A 20,461-nucleotide genomic window follows, 5' to 3' on the forward strand; every position below is an offset into this window, starting at 1 on the left:
CTTCTTGGTGACCACTGGTCGGGCTCTCAGTGTGCATATGGCAGCTTCAGCCTGAGCCTTCTCATCCTCAGAAGAGGAGTTGCAAGCGCCTGCTCCCGCTGACTCAAAGCCAATCCACCATCATGGATGCTGCTGCTCCTTTGGCGACCATTTAGGCTCCTGTGGCTGCTGACATCTGGCCAAAAGCTGAGACTCGAGCTCTTGAACTCGCAGTTGTTTCTCCAACAACTGCCGGTGAAAACGTTCAGCTTTCAGGGCAGACTGCAATTTGCAAACCCGTAATTCCTTCTCCAGTGCTTGCTCCGGTTCCAGCCTTTTCTGCTGTTCAATTTGCAATTCATCCTGGAGCTTTGGACCCCAGGCGGCTTCTCACACAGAACTCCTGATTTCCTCTTGAGTAATAAACACCCAGCCCACGAGCCCCTAAAAGGACAGCCATGGGGAGCCAGAGTAGCAACCAGTCCTCTACCCCACCCCTCAAGGGCGTGTGGCTCCATACCAATCTGATCCTAATCCTGCTGCAAATTATGCTGGTTGTATAGCTAGGGGCCACCACTGTGGCCATGCACATGCAGGTTCTCATTGAATTCTGGCAGATGGTAAAGAAATGGCGAAGTCAGAGGATGGTGGGCCATTCTGTTTATTGGTGTCTCACCAAGACAGGCAAGTCACAAGAGAAGCCAAGGGAAAAGCAGAAAACCTGCTTTTCCCATGGAGGGCAAGGGATCAGGGAGGAGAGAAAAAAGAAATCTTCCTGCACCTCCCGGTGGTGAGGGCAGAATCTCTCTTCCAGTAACATTAGCAGGACAATGGCCCCTCCCAATCAGGAAGGCAACCTGCAACCTTACAGACCACTGTATCTGGCATTGTCCAGCCCCCAATGCAAACCACAAGCAAGCAAATATATACATGATATTTATAAATTTGTTTGACCAACACCCACTATAGATGTATTTTACTTTCATAGCAAGCGTAGGGCCAGAGGCTCCACTGTCATGGCCAGGCACATGCAGGTTCTCATTGCATTCAGGCAGATGGCAAAGAAACAGTGCAGCCAACAACTGGTGGGCCATTCCTTTATTCAACTCCTGCGCTGGCCAACGAGCAAACACACAGTGCCCCAAAGCCCTGACACATTCTCCGGTTCCACTATCAGGAGAAACTTCTCTGACTTCTCCTAGAATCAATGATCCCACCAGTCTTAGCAGAGATTGCAAAGCCCCTCAGCTCTGATTCCCCATCTGCACACCTTCTCCTCTCTGACAATATATTTCTTCTTCAGCACTCTGCATTCTCTCTTTTCTCACTCTTAAAACATGGTTTCTTTCTTTTTCTCCTTCTGCTCTCTCTTTTCAAAAACTTTCTAGAGTGAAAACCTCTCCTCCAGGAAACAGCAAAACAATGGCTCTTCCCAAGCAGGAAGATAATTTGCAATTTCACAGACCACATATACCTGGTGCTGCCTGGCCCCTAATGTAAACTATAAGTGAGCAAACATAAAAATCATATTTTATAAACTTATTTTACCAACATCAATTACTTTTTATTGTAAGTGGTACAGATGACATGGAGCAAACAGCATGGAAAAGACTGGTGGCCACAGAAAGAAAGGGCTGCAATGCAAAGGCTCCCAGAAGAACCTCAAGAGGCTGCAGTCCCTGAGGACAGGGCCACCGGAAGCGGGAACCAACCCAGAAAACATCTGCCTTTCCATTAGGCTTCAGCATTTTGGAGATTAAGAACGAATATCTGTGACACGGAATGTCCATGCAGTGGAAACAGCAGCAGGGGCAGGACAAGTGGGCAGCTAAGAAAAAACTTAAAGAAGAGAGAGAGGCTCTTGGTGATAAGGCTCCACCAAAGCCTGTGCCCAAGGCCATGGACAGCCAGTGAAAGATGACACTACAGTCGACTTCAACGATGAGGAGGTTGCTTATGATGAGGCTCTAGACAAATTAAACTTCTCCGAAGATTCTCTTTACAGCATTGGATAGACCTCATTGGGAGAACAGTAGGACTTTGAACAGCTCTCCACAGTTATACCAAACTTACATGTTTATTACAGAAGAGGACTGACTTTGAAAAAATTATTTCACGGTGCATCTCAAGAGATTTCATAGATCTGATTATTATTAATTAAAATGGTAAAACATCAGATAGATTAATTCTGAGTCATTTGTCAAGTGGACCAGATGATCATTTTAAAATGAGCAGTGTTCATTTGCATAACAAAATTAAAGAGAAGAGTAAGGACCCCATGGATCACATAACTGAAACAATTCTGAATAATTTTTTTTTTTTTTTTCTGAAGCTGGAAAGGGGGAGAGACAGTCAGACAGACTCCCGCATGCGCCCGACCGGGATCCACCCGGCACGCCCACCAGGGGCAACGCTCTGCCCACCAGGGGGCGATGCTCTGCCCCTCCGGGGAGGGTGGGGTCGCTCTGCCGCGACCAGAGCCACTCTAGCGCCTGGGGCAGAGGCCAAGGAGCCATCCCCAGCGCCCGGGCCATCTTTGCTCCAATGGAGTCTTGGCTGTGGGAGGGGAAGAGAGAGACAGAGAGGAAGGGGGGGTGGGGGTGGAGAAGCAAATGGGCACTTCTCCTATGTGCCCTGGCCAGGAATCGAACCCGGGTCCCCCGCACGCCAGGCCAACGCTCTACCGCTGAGCCAACCGGCCAGGGCCTATTCTGAATAATTTTACAACATGGCTGGGTCATTCTGTTGGAGGGATATCTGCATCTCTTTTTCCATGTAACCGTCAGTTTTTTTTGAAGGCAGGTTGTCACATTCTACAGTCAATGGGATTATAATTTTTTCATATTTCACAGATACATATTCAAGAGTGAAAAGAAAGAGGGAATTCAGGTACTTGTATCACATTTTACCTTAAAATTAAGATCTCTTCAGAAAGAAAATTTTGATTCTAAGTCTGGAGAATATGAATGGATTCATTAGCCTTGGGAAATGGAAACAAGTGGAAGAAAATTCCACTTATAAAGTACTGAAGGAACAGTATTGGACAGGCCTATCTTGAGTTTGTGACAGAAAACTTCTCAAAATGGCATTTACTGATTTCAGACACTTTCTTTCATGTCTGGACACATTACCAAGTGCCATGAATTATCACTCACTGTTTTATGTAAGAAATAAAAATAAAAGTCATTTTGGTGAGAGTTAAAAAAAACAAACAACTAAGTGGGATAAACCCAATGTAGATGTATTTTACTTTTATAGTTCAATACAAATTTGAAAATTTTTACCTAGGTAACATCAAACCCAACACATTGACATAAATCTTACCACCTTTCCCTTTTTTGAAAAGTTAAATATATGGTACAGGTTTCGAGGAAGACAAAAAATGAATTGTGCTTCAGTTAAAACATGCTCTAATTTATCCATGATCCTTTCAAGATTTGATGCTAAGAACTAAACTAAGTACTTCAGATCACCTTCGTTACTATGAGTTTGCCATCAATATCCACTATAATCACCGTGACTTTTCTTACTTAATGGAGCACTAGGGAGAGAAAAATATTTACTCTTGCTCTTAATTTCAAACAGTTGTGAAAATTTTGATTAATGTTTCCCAAAATATAATATACCAACCAAGGACATTTTATAATATGATCTTAGATAACGTATAAAATAATTTTTTTATTAATGATTACATTTCTGAGAGGACCAAAAATGGCAGTGGAGTAAGTGGAAGTTACACTCACTTCCTCTCAGGACCAAATTGAAATTACAACTAAATTATGAAATAATCATTCTGAATAGCCAACTGAAGATGAGCTGAAGAGAAGTCTTATAACTAAGGATTTACAGAAGAAGCCACATCAAGACTGATAAGAAGTGGCAGAGATGTGAAAAGGGGTGCCCTGGCTCTCCTGGTGGCAGCTGAGGTTTCAGAGAGATATCTCAGCTGTGCAGTTCTCCCTGAAAAGCATGGGGTCTAAAATTAAAGCTGTGTTCCTCACTTCAGAGCACTCAGAGCACACATAACATCTGGCTATAAAAAGCTGCAGCATTTCTGTCTATTACGGAGACTTCTTTTGCTAGAGACACAGATGCCTCTTTACAGGGCCAATGCACAGAATTTCATTCATAGCCACTTACCTTGGGCTCTGATGGAGGGAGGGTGGAGCAAACTGCAGTTGTGTAAGAAGATTCTGAAGTTTGTGGCTCTGAGGAGAAAGTTGAAGGGACAGCCATCTTCTTGGGTAGGGCACCAGGCTGGGAAAAAGCAGTAGCTACACCCTCTTGACTCCCTTTTGCCCCACTGAAGAGTCAGCACCTTGGCCAGGGTGTAGAGATCTGAGAAGATTCAGGGGGTTACAGTGACTGAGTTGTGTGGCTTTGGATTTGGAGCCATTCCTCCTACATTACCATGAACCTGACTGGCACTTCCTTCTCACAGGCAATCCACTAGAATCACCCGCCTGGCAGACCTGCTCTCTGGACTCTGGAGATAGATGGCCAATAGACATGTACAAAGATGTTCATGTCACTAATTATCAGAGAAATGCAAGTTAAAATCACAGTGAGATACCACCTCACACCTGACAGAATGGCTATCATCAATAAATCAACAAACAACATATAGTGGTAAAGGTGTGGAGAAAAGGGAACCCTCGTGTCCTCTTGGTAGGAATGCAGACTGGTGCAGCCACTGTGGAAAACAGTATGGAGATTCCTCAAAAAATTAAAAATCGAACTACTTTATGACCCAGGAAGTCCACATCTGGGACTATATCTGAAGAAATCAGAAACACTAATTTGAAAGATAATATACACCCTTGTGTTCATTGCAGTATTATTTACAATAGCCAAGTTTTGGAAGCAATTTCAATGCCCATCAGTAAATGAGTGAATCAGAAAGCTGTGGTACATTTACAAAATGGAATACTTCTTGGCCATAAAAAGTGAAGAGAATCTAAACTTTGCAACAACATGAATGGACCTGAAGAGCATTATGCTAAGTAGAATAAGCAAGTCAGAGAAAGACAAGTATATGATTTCAGTCATATGTGGAATCTAGTATGCAAAATAAAGTAACAAAACAGAAATAGACTCCTTGATATAAATAGGAGTGAGAGCAGTCAGAGGGGAGGGGTTTCGGGGACAATATGATAAAGATTAATGGATTAAGTAGAAAAACAAAAACAAACAAACAAGAAATCAAATCCTCACTTGACCCGGCAGTGAGTGGATAGAGTATTGGACTGGAATGCAGAGGACTCAGGTTTGAAACCTTGAGGTCGTTGGCTTGAGTGAAGGCTCACCAGCTTGAGCGTGGAGTCACTGACTTGAGTGTGGGATCATAGACATGACTCCATGGTACTGGCTTGAACCCAAGGTCACTGGCTTGAACCCAAGGTTGCTGGCTTGAGCAAAGGGTCACTTGCTCTGCTGTAGCCCCCACCCCCCAGGTCAAGGAACATATGAGAAAGCAATCATTGAACAACTAAGGAGCCGCAACAAAGAAGAGATCTCTTCCTTCCTGCCTGTCTGTCCTTATCTGTTTCTCTTTCTGTCTCTTTCTTTATTTCTGTCACAAAAACAAAACAAAAAACAACAAACCCTAATGCTGTGGTTCTCAAACTTTCTAATGCCGTGACCCTGCAATACAGTTCTTCATGTTGCATTGACCCCAAACCAAAAAATAATTTTGGTGGCTACTTCATAACTGTAATTTTGCTACAGTTATAATTCGGAATGTAAATACCTGATATGCATTATGTATTTTCCAATGGCTTTAGGCGACCCCACCGGGGTCACAACCACAGGTTGAGAACTGCTGCCCTAATGGATACAGACAACTGTATAGTGATTACCAAAGAGAAAGGAGGTCAGAGGAAGTACAATAGGGTAGAAAGGGTATAAGTCATGATGAAAGGAGATTTGACTTGGAGTAATGAACACACACTATAATATACAGATGATGTATTACACTGCTCACAAACATTAGGGGATATTTTATTGCTTCATAATCATTATTAAATATCCCTTCATTCTGCTCACAAAAAGTAGACAATGCCCTGGCTGGTTGACTCAGTGGTAGAGGGTCGGCCTGGCATGCAGGAGTCCAGGGTTCAATTCCCGGCCAGGGCACACAGGAGAAGTGCCCATCTGCTTCTCCACCCCTCCCCCTCTCCTTCCTCTCTGTCTCTCTCTTCCCCTCCCACAGCCGAGGCTCCATTGGAGCAAAGATGGCCCCGGGCGCTGAGGATGGCTCTGTGGCCTCTGCCTCAGATGCTAGAATGGCTCTGGATGCAGCAGAGCGATGCCCCAGAGGGGCAGAGCATCACCCCCTGGTGAGCATGTCGGGTGGATCCCAGTCAGGTGCATGCGGGAGTCTGTCTGACTGCCTCCCGTTTCCAGCTTCGGAAAAATGCAAAAAAACAAAAACAAAAACAAACAAAAAACCCCAACAACAACAACAAAAAAAGTAGACAATATTTTATAGCTTCATATTTATTTTGATATATCCCCTAATTTTTGTGAGCAGTGTAGAATTATACAACTGATTTTATTAACTAATGCCACCCCAATGAAGTCAATAAAAATAAAATGTGTAATTAAAAATTTTCTAACAATTTCTGGAAGAACCAGCAGACAGCTTTGCTTGAGAAAATTATTTGACTTATATATGTAAAAATGGGTATTTGGAAGGCAACCCAGCATAATCACAGCTGAAAGATGTTAAGCAGTAGCTATCATGTTCTTTGATGTTGCAGAAACTTCTAGAAAACCTCATGTAGTATATATCCTTTGTGTATGCATTGTACATATCTCCAAAACAAACATTCTCTTTCATAAAAAATAATTATGTGTTAATTGTCATGTATATTCCAAAGCAATAAGTAACAGCTTGTTTTTGATTTCAGAAACATTATGGTTGAGGACAGTATTAATATAGAATTTGATTTTAAAAAGTGAGTCAACTTAAACATTTATTTACAAAGATATATGCACCCCAATGTTCATTATAACATTATTCATGGTGGCCAAGACTTGGCAACAACTAAGTGTCCTTTGAAATATGATTGGATTAAGAAGGTGTGATATATATACATACATACAATGGAATACTACTCAGCCATACAAAAAGATAAAATACTGCCATTTGTAACAATGATAAACCTTGAGAATATCATGCCAAATGAAATAAATCAGTCAGAAAAAGCTAAGAATCATATATATGATTTCACTCAAATGTAGGATATAAAACTGAAAGTCATAGACACGGACAACAGTATGATGGTTTTCAGATGGAAAAGAGATTGGGGTGTAGTATGCAGGTAATTTGATTTTGGGTGATGGGCATACACTGCAGTATACAGGTGATGTATCATAGAAATTTACACTTAAAACCTATATAATCCGCCTGACCAAGTGGTGGTGCAGTGGATAGAGCATCGAGCTGGGATGTGGAGGACCCAGGTTTTAGACCCTGAGGTCGCCAACTTGAGCGCGGGCTCATCTGGTTTGAGCAAGGCTCACCAGCTTGAGCCCAAAGTTGCTGGCTCAAGCAAGGGGTCACTCGGTCTGCTGTAGCCCCCCAGTCAAAGCACATGTGAGAAAGCAACCAATGAACAACTAAGGAGCCGCACATCTGTCTCCCTTCCTATCTGTCTGTTTCTATCTGTCCCTCTCTCTGTCTCTCTCTGTCTCTGCCACAAAAAAACCCCCAAAACAAAACAAAAACACAAAAAAATCTATATAATCTTATTAGCCAGTGTCAGCCCAATAAATTTAATAATAAAGAAGTGGGTTAATTTACAGAAAAATATTGTGTTAGTACAGTTGACCCTCATATAAGATGGTATATGAAAAAGTGAAATTTGGCATGACGACTCTGCAATTAATTATGATCCACATGTGAGTGAAAAATATGTTATCTTTCTCCTCAAAGCAGTGGAAGGCTGGAGCAGAAGAACTTTTAATTTTCTAAAGAGGAACATCATTTTAGGTTTTGTTAAACTTTTTATACAGATATATTTTTTTAAATGAGTTGTGTTGCCTCAGAATTTCTCAACAGAGTATGAAAGCATATTCTTTAGTGCAAAATAAATCTGAACTAATGAGGAACTTACTAAGGCTAAATCACAGTTGAATCTCTGTAAAACATATAGAAGAAACCCAGAAATAGAACCATGAGGACGTGGAAATTGAATATGACATGGCAACCAAAGCAGTAAGAAAGCATAGAGAAATATTTCAACAATTAGCTACTCAGATAAAAAAAATAATTAGGTAATCATCTCAAATTATACATAAGTTCCAAATAGTGTTAAAAATGTAAAAAGTGAAATTATATATAAAAAGCAAAGCTTTATAACTTTGAGAAAAAATATAGAAACATTTTCACGATAATAAGGAGCGATTTCTTAAGAAAAGTCAAAAGCACAAACCAATAAAAAATGCATTGAATGTACAGAAAAACTAAAATTCTAGTGAATGTAATTTTGATTTTGTGATCTCAATGGTGGCTTCTTGGATGTGCTCATTTTACGATATTATCAAACTGACGATTTGTACTTTTTTTGTACATATAATTAAAAAGTTTTTAAAAATTCATGTAACAAAAGACACTTTAAAATTTTTCAAAAGAAAGCCACACCCCTCAAGAATCTATATTCAATATATGTAATTAAAGACCTAAGGGTAGACTAAAACCACATCAAAGAAGTAAAAAAAACCCCACAAAAAACAGCAATTACCCTTGGCAAATTATTGAATAGACAATAAGCTTATGAAAAGATATTTATCTTCCATAATAATTAGGATAATTCAAAGTAGTAAAACAATTTTATTTCACATTTATCATATTGGAGTAAAAATTAGAATTGTTTACTATCAATTGTTAGTGAGAATAAGAAAAAATAGAAAGACACAAAACTATTATTAAGAGCAACAACCATTATGAGCTTTTGCAACGTCTAATGGAATTGCTAAGATGAGGAACACACAGCTGTAGAGGGTGTTTATACATACTAAAAAATAGATTATGCCCCTTGGAGTTGTGTTTGTGGCACATACACCTCAAATCAAATATTATGTATATATATAAAATTATTGCAAAATACTTATATTTGAAATATATGATATTTAATATTATATAATATTTATATTAATTGCAACATTACTATTTAGATATTAATAATATTTAAGTGGTATCATAAATATATATATAATATATACAAATAAAAACATAGTTATTTTTCAGAAAATATAACACATGTACAAAGACATGGTCCAAAAATGTATATTGTTGCATTATTTATCATAAAAATTAATTTCTATCAGTAGAGAACTGATAAAATTGATAAATAATTATTCATAATACATTAGTATTCTCTTTTTTGCAGGGAAGATTTTTCTAAGACTCCCAGAGGATGCCTGGAACTGCAGATAGTACCAATATCCTATATATACTATGCTTTTTCCTACACATACATACATACATACCTATGATAAAGTTTAATTTATAAATTAGGCACAATAAGAGATTAACACAAATAACTAATAATAAAATAGAACCATTATAATAATATACTTTAAGAAAAGTTATGTGAATGTCGTCTATCTCTCAAAACACTTGTTTTGTACTCACCCTTCTTGTGATGATGTGAAATAATAAAATGTCTATGTGATGAGATGAGTTGAGGTGAGTGACATAGGCATTGTGACAGAGCATTAGATTATTCTATGGGTTATTTAAACACAAGCACTGGCTACCATGAAGGTAAATCTGATAACTGAGATGGTGATAAATGACTAACAAGTAGGTAGTGCATATCAAGTGGATGTGCTGACAAAGGAATAATTCATGGACAAGAAAGATCAGGATGGTGCAGATTTCATCACATTACTCAAAATGGCATGCAATCTAAAATTATGAATTGTTTATCTCTAGAATTTTCCATTTAATATTTTTAGACCATGGTTGACTGCAGGTAACTGAAACCATGGAAAGGAGACCATGGATAAAGGGAGGCTGTTGTATAACACACGACAGGCCCTGGCCAGTTGGCTCAGCAGTAGAGTGTCAACCCAGTATGTGGAAGTCCCTGGTTTCATTTCTGGTCAGGGCACACAGGAGAAGCAACCATCTGCTTTTCCCAGTCCCCCCTTCTCTCTCTCTCTCTCTCTCTCTTTTCCTCCCACAGTCATGGCTCAATTGATTTGATCACATCTGCCTGGGCTCTGGGGATGGCTCAGTGGAGCCTCCACCTCAGGTACTAAAAATAGCTCCGTTGTGAGCATGGCCCCAGGTGGGCAGAGCATCACCTCAGATGGGGGTTGCCAGGTGGATCCCAGTCAGGGTGCATGTGGGAGTCTATCTTTCTCTCCCATCCTCTCACATAAAAACAAACAAAACAACAACAACAAAAACCCTGCTACATAATACATAAGAGAATAAATTAATTCATGACACATATTCATAGTCAGATCTCAAAAACATTATTTTGAGTGAAAAAACAAATTATAAAAATTTTATTTCTTAGCCTGGGCCAGTTGGCTCAGCAATAGAGTGTTGGCCCAGTGTGTGGGAATCTCAGGTTTGATTCCTGGACAGGGCACACAGAAAAAACAACCATCTACTTTTCCACCCCTCTTCCTTCCTTCCTTCCTTCCTTCCTTCCTTCCTTCCTTCCTTCCTTCCTTCCTTCCTTCCTTCCTTCCTTCCTTCCTTCCTTCCTTCCTTCTTTCTTCCTCTCTCTCTCTCTCTCTCTCTCTCTCTCTCTCTCCGCCTCCTGCAGCCATGGCTCTATTAGAGCAAGTTGGCCCCTGGCACTGCGGATGGCTCCACGGCCTCCCCTTAGGCACTGAAATAGCTTGGTTGCTGAGCAACAGAGCAGTGGCTCCATATGGGCAGAGCATCGGCCTATGGGGAACTTGCTGGGTGGATCCTGGACAGGGCACATGTAGGAGTTTGTCTCTCTGCCTCCTGCCTCTAAGTAAAAAATATATATTTATTGATATAAAAATTTAACACACTAGTAGTATTATGTATTTGTGGACATATACATAGGCATTAAAGATATAAAAGCATGAATAGAATAGATGTACATAAACTTAGCACAGTGATTACCTTAAGAAAGAAAGGAAAGAAAGTGGGTAAGATATCAATTTTCAAGTCAATCTAAGACATTTCTTTTTGAACAATTATTTAAATCAAGTATGGCAAAATATTTAATGTGTGTTAAATGGCAGTGATGAGGATATTTCCTATTGCTCTTTGTACTTTTAGACTTTGAAATATTTTATAATTAAAAAAATTTTAAAGGTTTGAAGTGGTCAATTATATATATATATATTTTTTACTGAAAGTCTAGTAAGATGATCTGACATTGACCGTTAGTTTTTGACAGAGACTAATTTTCAAACTTTAGTGTGCATCAAGAACACCGATAAGGACACACTAAAAACACAGGTTGCTGGAAATCAGACTTTCTGATTAAATAAATCTGAGAGGAGCTGAAGAATGTACATTTCTCACAACTTTCTTGATCTTGTTACTGTTCATCTGGGACCACACTTTGAGAATCATACTGTGGGTTATAGGTGACATTGACAAGAGATTTTCCAGAGTACATTGAAAGGAGAATATAAAGTATTACTTTTTAAGTTTACGAACACATTTTATTATTGTGTCACTGCCAAAAACGAATTTATATGAGGTTAAAAAAAGCCATTTGATCATGGCCTTACACATTGCATATTTTTAATATTAAAATATGAAATTACTTTGCATATTGAATAGTGTCAGTACTGGCAAATTATACCTATTACTTAATCCTTGATACAAAACATTAGCAAACTGAATTTTATTTATTAAATTTATCTCATCATAATTTTTACAACAAGCATTCTGAAATAACAGGTAGCACATATGTATACATATTATATGTATACATTTATACATACACTTATATACATATATTTAGGAATATATATTGGCCTTTGAAATTAAAGAGTTTATTTGACATTTAGGAAACCAATAGCAAAATGATATTTGATATGCAATTTAAACAAGACCTTTAAATTTTAATATCATATCAGTTTGAAATACTAAAAGTATTTTAGGATTACTTGCATTTAACTTGATAATTCTCTGGACTGCGTCCTTTGGGACATAAATATGAATTACAATTACTCTAAGGCCTTCCATCAAAATCCATTAAGGGAAATGTAGCCCAGAGAGATTCTCTTACATCTGACATTGCTTAATGTGCTTACACTATTAAATGGATTCTCTACAGCTAAAGATTAATTTGTTACAGCTCTTGGTTCCTGAGATTAGCATTGGAGAGCAGGGAGCAGAGAAAGGCCACGTGGAGGAGGCCTGGAGAAGCAGCCAAGATGGCGGAGTGCTGAAGGAAAAGCCAGTTTGTGCAGAGTTTGTGCAGAGAGAAGGAGATGGGGAACAGAGGTGAATAAGGCTGGTGAGCTAGAAACCTTTGATTCTAGGAAACTCAGATAAGTCAGTAGATTTGTGAGCACTGAATGTGAGTGGGTTTTGGAGCCCAGTGTGTGTTTTTACTTGCCCACCAGGTGCAAGCTAGGATTAAAGATGATAGCCCACCAAAAAAAAAAAAAGTCACTAATGTAGATTTCTCTTTTCTTTTTTTTTATTAAAAAAATTTTTTTTATAGAGACATATTGAGAGTCAGAGAGAGAGATAGGGACAGACAGGAACGGAGAGAGATGAGAAGCATCAATCATCAGTTTATTGTTGCGACACCTTAGTTGTTCATTGATTGCTTTCTCAAATGTGCCTTGACCGTGGGGCTACAGCAGACCGAGTAACCCCTTGCTCAAGCCAGCGGCCTTGGGTCCAAGCTGGTGATCTTTGCTCAAACCAGATGAGCCCGCGCTCAAGCTGATGACCTCAGGGTCTTGAAACTGGGTCCTCTGCATCTCAGTCCGATGTTCTACCCACTGCGCCACTGCCTAGTCAGGCTAGATTTCTCTTTTCTTAATGTTATTTGCCTACCTAAAACTCTTCATAAGAAGTTGATTAGTTTCTAATTGGAAGACTTTTCATTGTGATTCCAAAGTAATTCTTAAAGCATTTAAAAAATATATAATAAATGTTTCTCTAAAAATTTAGCATAATGAGTTACTGTCACTTTCTGGATATTATTCACATTTATTATTTTAATGTAACAGAGAGGCAGTAATTACATAGTAGGAATCTGGAACCATGGCTACACTTTACAGTAAAGTATCAAAATTACCCCCAGGTAAATATAGATTTCTAGATCACATCTTTATATCTTATCAGTTCTAATTCAGTATTCTAAGAAAGGATCCGGAAGTGTGATTTTTATTTTATTGTTGTGTCCCAGTAGAGCCCAAGCTCTAAGTCAATCAGGCATCCCTGATTTGACTTCCCCGTGCAGTGGGACACTCCTGCTTATTAGCAGGGCTGGTAGCCTCTTCGAGACTACTCTTGAGGTGGCTATGAGGATGCTACTGTTAAATGCCACCAGAGGAAAGACACGACCGACACGCAAATTAGTTGCAGTAATCACACAGGCAATTTATTATCACAAATCCTTTTGGCGTGTCTGGGTACAGCTTAAGGGGACCCATCGGGGTGCTCCTCTCGGCTGTCTTTGGTCAGAGCTCAGAGTGGTGTGGAGACAGTCCACATCAACGTTGGAGTCTGGGCGACTACTGCAGCAGGGGGCCCCTCAGCTTTAGTACCCTTTCTGGCCAATGCCTTCTAACAGGTGTCAATCTACAGGATTATCACCTCAAACCACCTTTTTGGGAGTTCCTCACAAGGAACCCCCTTTATGTCAATCTACTGAAATGTTTACATTAAACCACTTTTTAAGATGTTCTTATTTTCATTAATTTACAAAGTTAATGTAAATAACACCAAGCCACTTCTTATCTATGTATATATAACTTCACACACACATACTAACTGGGCTCTGCTTGAAAGTCAGGTTCTGTTTATCGCATTACAGAGTTATGGCACTAAGCCACTATATTCATTCCTATCCAATTGGCATAACTTTACTTAATTTTAATAATTATTTTTAATATCCTTTTAATTACTTTTAAATATCTTCCATAGTTTTATATTTCTATATATTTAATTACTATAACCTTATATTACTACAACATTCCACCCACTGATCCCAGCAAGCTTGCAAAACTATTTTTTATTCCTTTTAAAACATATATTGCAAATGGGATTACACACCTTCAATCCAAATACAATCACAACAAACAGGCATATAGGTATTATTATTTCCTTAATTCCAGTTCATACAGATATAAAGGTATGAATACATTGTTCAATATAATATACTGGGTTTAATAAATTCCATGTTGGTTTACAACTCAGTGTTGAAAATATAGATCCTATAGTCTCTATAAAAGTACATGGTTTACCCAGTCTTTTTGCATATGGTCTAAGATGATGCTCATACTATTAGGTATTAGTCTCAGTTCCTTTATAATGTTCTGGTCTTGTCCAGCTTTTGAGATAAGTTTTTTGGTCTCATCATGGAGTACTTCAAGTTTTTGAAGGTTTCTCCATAATCTTTTTCCCTGTTCATATGTTCTTCCTGCAGTTCACTGAACGTGGTTGTTGGTAAATATTTCAATGTGCTGTGAATTGAATATGATGAGTATATGGTTTTTCAGTTAATTGTCACGTTCATGGTGTCGGTGATTAGTTTGCAGGTGTCCATTGAGTCATCTGCGATGTTATTCATTGTCCAATTCCCTGAGCTCACAGTGTGGTCCCAGTAGGTCAGGTTGGTGTTGCAGTGTACAAAGGCAAAATTTCCTAAAATATAAAATGCTTCCCTCGGGGTGGTTTCCACTACAGGAAAATCACAAAAGTTTATGTCTAGCTGCTGTGTGGTTCGTACATTAGGAAATTTAAAAGTAGTCACAATAGCAGTAGCAGTAACAGCATTGTTATTATTGTTAGTATTATTAGCATTACACCCTAATATTACATTGACAACCAGGATGAACAAACTCATTATCATATTGAATGATTTTATTCTGGTTTGGCCAGTTTCTAGGTTATCTCCTAGAATAGAATGCAGGTGTTCTACTATTTTGCTTTCTTACTGTTTTCTCCAGAATGTCCTGTGGTCTAAAATGCAGAGAGTATTATTATTAATTTGAGAGCAGCGGAATATCTGTGTTCCATTGCTCAGGCAATTTCTATTGGCACACCAGGTTATATATAGAATACAACTATAATCGTATAAGGTACGATCATAAGGAGTACCAGGATCCAGATTAAGAATTTTACTAAATTACACATTCTCAGTCATTTGATGTAAGGTTATCTACTTTGATCTGTTGTATTTGTCCCTGTTTAATTACTGTCCACATGGTGTTGTATCCTGTGCTGCAGATTATTTCCTGTTGGGAAAGAGATGCATTCTTAGGGGACTTTACTATTATTTTATATGGTGGATTTTTCTTAATTTTAGGTATACATCCCATTTTAATTTCTGCTTGTTCTAAATGGGGTTTAATCAGTTCTTCCAGGGGAGCACTTCTGTTTACTCTTACAGGCATCCCCAAACTACGGCCCGCGGGCCACATGCAGCCCCCTCAGGCCATTTATCCGGCCCCCTGCCGCACTTCCAGAAGGGGCACCTCTTTCATTGGTGGTCAGTGAGCGGAGCACTGTATGTGGTGGCCTTCCAACAGTCTGAGGGACAGTGAACTGGCACCCTGTGTAAAAAGTTTGGGGACCCCTGGTAGGGCAAAGCATGCTTCATTAAGAAGTGCTTGTAAATTGTTAAATTTTCTATCTATTAATAATGTATGACATTTGGCTTTTAATAATCCATTATGTCTCTCTATTATTCCTGATGCTGTTGGGTTATATGGCATGTAAAAATTCCAATCTATATTATTTATAGCAGCAAAAGATTGTACTCGGCTGCCTGTAAAATGTGTTCCTTGATCTGAATCTGTGATTTTAGGAGTACTAAAAAATGTTTTCCACATATTTAATGTCTTAGTTGTAGTGGCTGCTGATGTGTGTTTTGCTGTCAAGGCAAACATTATTCCTGTATGTACGTCAACCATCGTACCTGCATACTTTTGTTGGAAAGGCCATGACAAGGGTCCAATAAAATCAATTTGGGCTTGAAAATTTGGTATTTGGGGTCTATCTAACCCTGTTGGCTCAGTTGTCCAGAATGTATATACATTTTTTACAGGCTATACATCTATTAATGCTTCTCTTTATGTCTTCTATTTTTGCCTTTAAATTTCTAGTTCTAAACCATTCTATCACTGTTGTTTGTCCTGGATGTCCTAATTGGATATGAATTTCCATTATAAACTCTGGCGAGAAATCTAAATATTCCTCTTTTATTTTATATTTATCCCCTTCTCTTTTTAACTTGATTGTAGGTATTGGGGGTATTTGATATTCTCCTGTATCTTCATCTTTTTGTAACCTTAACTTTATCCCATATGTTTTTGTTGTATCCCCAATATTAATTTCTTCATTTACCTTAATTCCTCTTGCTAGCTTATCTACTTTTTGATTCCCTAGTGTGTTTAGAGAATTTTCGATGGCATGAGCTGATATATGGATTACATAGAGCTTTATGTGTAATGTTAGTTAATTTAGTTTTTTCCAGTGTTCTCTGGACCAGAGGTCCCTTCCATTAATTTGCCAATTATTTTGTTTCCATTTTCCTGACCATTCTGTTATTCCCTTATATACTGCCATTGAATCAGTAAAAACACAAACTTTGGGAAGCCCCCTCTCCATAGCGTATTCCACTGCCAGAAGGACTCCTATTAGCTCTGCATGTTGAGCTGAGTCAGTCTTACCTTCTCTCGTGAGCTCTGTATTTGTCGCTGGATTGAAAGCTGCTGCTCTCCATTTGGTCGAGTCACCGGCTACGGGGGCTGATCCATCTGTAAACCAGGAATTTTTCAGTAAGGGTCTATATTTAGGCCCCACTGCCCCTAGATTCTCGGGCACCCATCGGTTCTTGACAATCTGTCTTGGGGATCTATCTCCAGTTTGGAGACCCCCTCTGTGAGAAGGGCTGGTTCGCCAGTGCTCGTTATTTCTCTGGAGTTTATGTACCATTTTCCTGCCAGCACTTTCTCCTCAATTTGGGTACCTGCCAATCCTTCACCCAACATTTTAAGTCATTCTTTAAGGGGTAGTAAGGATCTGACTATTACTGGTTTTTGTCCTGTTAGTGGCTCTGTATGGAGAAGCGCTGCATATTATACCCATATATGTTTTTCATAGGGTGAACATTTATTGTGGCAGTATGGGAATCTTTGGGACCAGAAGGCTACTGGTATTCTTTATCACTTGGTCCTTTTTTATATAGGCCCCCACATCCATGAGTTCCAGAGAATATAATATCTAATGTGATTGTGTCTCCTGGTTTTGGTGCCGCTAATTTTTGATGGTGCTATAATTATTCTTTTAATTGTTCTAAGGCTTCTTGTTGCTCTTTCCCCCATGTAAAATCTATTGCCTTCCTTGTTCCTTTATATATTGTCTCTGCTAATTCTGATAAATATGTGATGTGATTTCTCCAGTATGCAAATAATCCCATTAATTGTTGGGCTTCCTTTTTATTGCTGGGGGCTTTAATGCTAAGTGTTTTGTTTACTAACTTTTCTGGTATTTTTCTACTATCTGAACTCCATTGAATTCCTAAAAATTTTACTTCTGTCCCTGGGTGTTGTATTTTTTCTGGATTTGTTGTCCACCCTACTCCTTCGAATTTTTTTACTACAATAATTTATCTAAATCTTTCTGAAGGGTTTCTTTGTTTTCACTATATATTATTATATCATCAATATATGTAATAATTTTGGATTAGTAATCCTTTGGATTTATGCTAGATGCCAATAAATTATGTGCAATTGCTGCTGAATTTTTGTATCCCTGTGGCAGCTTTTTCAATTGATACTGCTTTCCTTGCCACGAGAAAGTTGTAATTGGTCTGGAATTCTCATGTATGAGTATTGCAAAAAACATATCCGAGAGATCAATTGGTGCCATAAATTTGGGATTGTCCTTTTATAAAATGTTAATTACTTCTTGTGCATCAGGTAAGGTTCCATCTATACTAGGAGAATTGTTGTTGATATTTCTGTAGTCTATGGTAATTCTATAGACTCCATTCTATAGGTTCCATTGCCTTTTTTATTAATAATAATTTTATTTTTTTAATGGGTTGACATCAATAAATCAGGATACATATATTCAAAGAAAACATGTCCAGGTTATCTTGTCGTTCAATTATGTTGCATACCCATCACACAAAGTCAGATTGTCCTCTGTCACCTTCTATCTATATTTTCTTTGTGCCCCTTCCCCTCCCCCTTTCCTGCTTCCTCTCCCTCTCCCCCCTCCCCCGGTAACCACCACACTCTTATCAATGTCTCTTAGTCTCACTTTTATGTCCCACCTACATATGGAATAATGCAGTTCCTGTTTTTTTCTGATTTACTTATTTCACTTCGTATAATGTTACCAAGATCCCACCATTTTCCTGTAAATGATCTGATGTCATCAGTAGTATTCCATAGTGTATATGTGCCACATCTTCTTTTTTCCCAAAATATAGTTTTATTTCTTTTTTTAATCTTATTTTTATTAATTTTAATGCAGTGACATTGATAAATCAGGGTACATATGTTCAGAGAAAACATCTCCAGATTATTTTGACCTTTGATTATGCTGCATACCCTTCACTCAAAGTCAAATCTTCTTCCATCACCTTCTATCTGGTTTTCGTTGTGCCCCTACCCTCCCCCCACTCCCTCCCTCTCCTTCCTCGCCCCCTCCCCACCCCTCCACCCCACTCCCTGTTACCATCACCTTCTTGTCCATGTCTCTGAGTCTCATTTTTATGTCCCGTCTATGCATGGGTTCATATAATTCTTAGTTTTTTTCTGATTTACTTATTTCACTCCATATAATGTTATCAAGGTCCATCCATGTTATTCTAAATTATCCGATGTCATCATTTCTTATGGCTGAGTAGTATTCCATAGTATATATGTACCAAAGCTTTTTAATCCACTCGTCCTCTGATGGACACTTGGGCTGTTTCCAGATCTTCGCTATTGTGAACAATGCTGCTATAAACATGGGGGTGCATTTCTCCTTCTGGAACTGTTCTATGGTTTCCTTGGGGTATATTTCTAAAAGTGGGATGGCTGAATCAAAAGGCAGTTCGATTTTCAATTTTTTGAGGAATCTCCATACTGTTTTCCACAGAGGCTGCACCTGTCTGCATTCCCACCAGCAATGCAGGAGGGTTCCCTTTTTTCCAAATCCTCGCCAGCACTTATTCTGTGTTGTTTTGTTGATGAGCGCCATTCTAACCGGTGTGAGGTGATATCTCATTGTGGTTTTAATGTGCATTTCTCTAATGATTAATGATGTTGAGCATTTTTTCATATTCCTATTGGCCATCTGTTTATCCTCTTTGGAGAAGTGTCTATTCATTTCTTTTGCCCATTTTTGATTGGATTGTTTGTCTTTCTGGTGTTGAGATTTACAAGTTCTTTATAAATTTTGGTTATTAACCCCTTATCAGACATACTGTCAAATATGTTCTCCCATTGTGTAGTGTGTCTTTTTATTATGTTCTTATTGTCTTTGGCTGTGCAAAAGCTTTTTAGTTTGAGATATAGTCCCATTTGTTTATCCTGTCTTTTATTTCCCTTGCCCGTGGAGATAAATTAGCAAATATATCACTGTGAGAGATGTCGGAGAGCTTACTGCCTATGTTTTCTTCTAAGATGCTTATGGTTTCACGCCTTACATTTAAGTCTTTTATCCATTTTGAGTTTATTTTTGTGACTGGTGTAAATTGGTGGTCTAGTTTTATTTTTTTGAAGGTTGCTGTCCAGTTTTTCCAACACCATTTGTTGAAGAGGCTGTCTTTACTCCATTGTATTTCCTTACCTCCTTTGTCAAATATCAGTTATCCATAGAGCTGTGGGTTTATTTCTGGGTTCTCCGTTCTGTTCCATTGATCTATGTGCCTGTTCTTATACCAGTACCAGGCTGTTCTGAGTACAATGGCCTTGTAGTATAGCTTGATATCAGGAAGTGTGATACCTCCCCCTTTATTCTTCTTTTTTAAGATTGCTGAGGCTGTTCGTGTTCCCTTTTGGTTCCATATAAATTTTTGGAATATGTGATCTATATCTTTAAAGTACGTCATTAGTGTTTTAATTGGTATTGCATTGAATTTATAAAATATTTTGGGTAATATAGGCATCTTAATGATGTTTATTCTTCCTAACCATGAGCATGGTATATGCTTCCACTTGTTTGTGTCTTCCTTGATTTCTTTTATCAATGTTTTATACTTTTCCAAGTACAAGTCTTTAACCTACTTGGTTAAATTTACTCCTAAGTACTTTATTTTTTTGGTTGTAATAGTGAAGAGGA

General features: G+C 38.5%; 1 pseudogene; it reads left to right on the forward strand.

Moving 5' to 3' along the window:
* Nucleotides 1-1,580: 1,580 nt before the first annotated feature.
* LOC136384132 (ribosome production factor 1-like) lies at nucleotides 1,581-3,000 on the forward strand (annotated as a pseudogene).
* The last annotated feature ends 17,461 nt before the right edge of the window (nucleotides 3,001-20,461 follow it).

The sequence above is a fragment of the Saccopteryx leptura genome, chromosome 12 (genome assembly GCF_036850995.1).
Source record: "Saccopteryx leptura isolate mSacLep1 chromosome 12, mSacLep1_pri_phased_curated, whole genome shotgun sequence".
Classification (NCBI taxonomy): domain Eukaryota; kingdom Metazoa; phylum Chordata; class Mammalia; order Chiroptera; family Emballonuridae; genus Saccopteryx; species Saccopteryx leptura.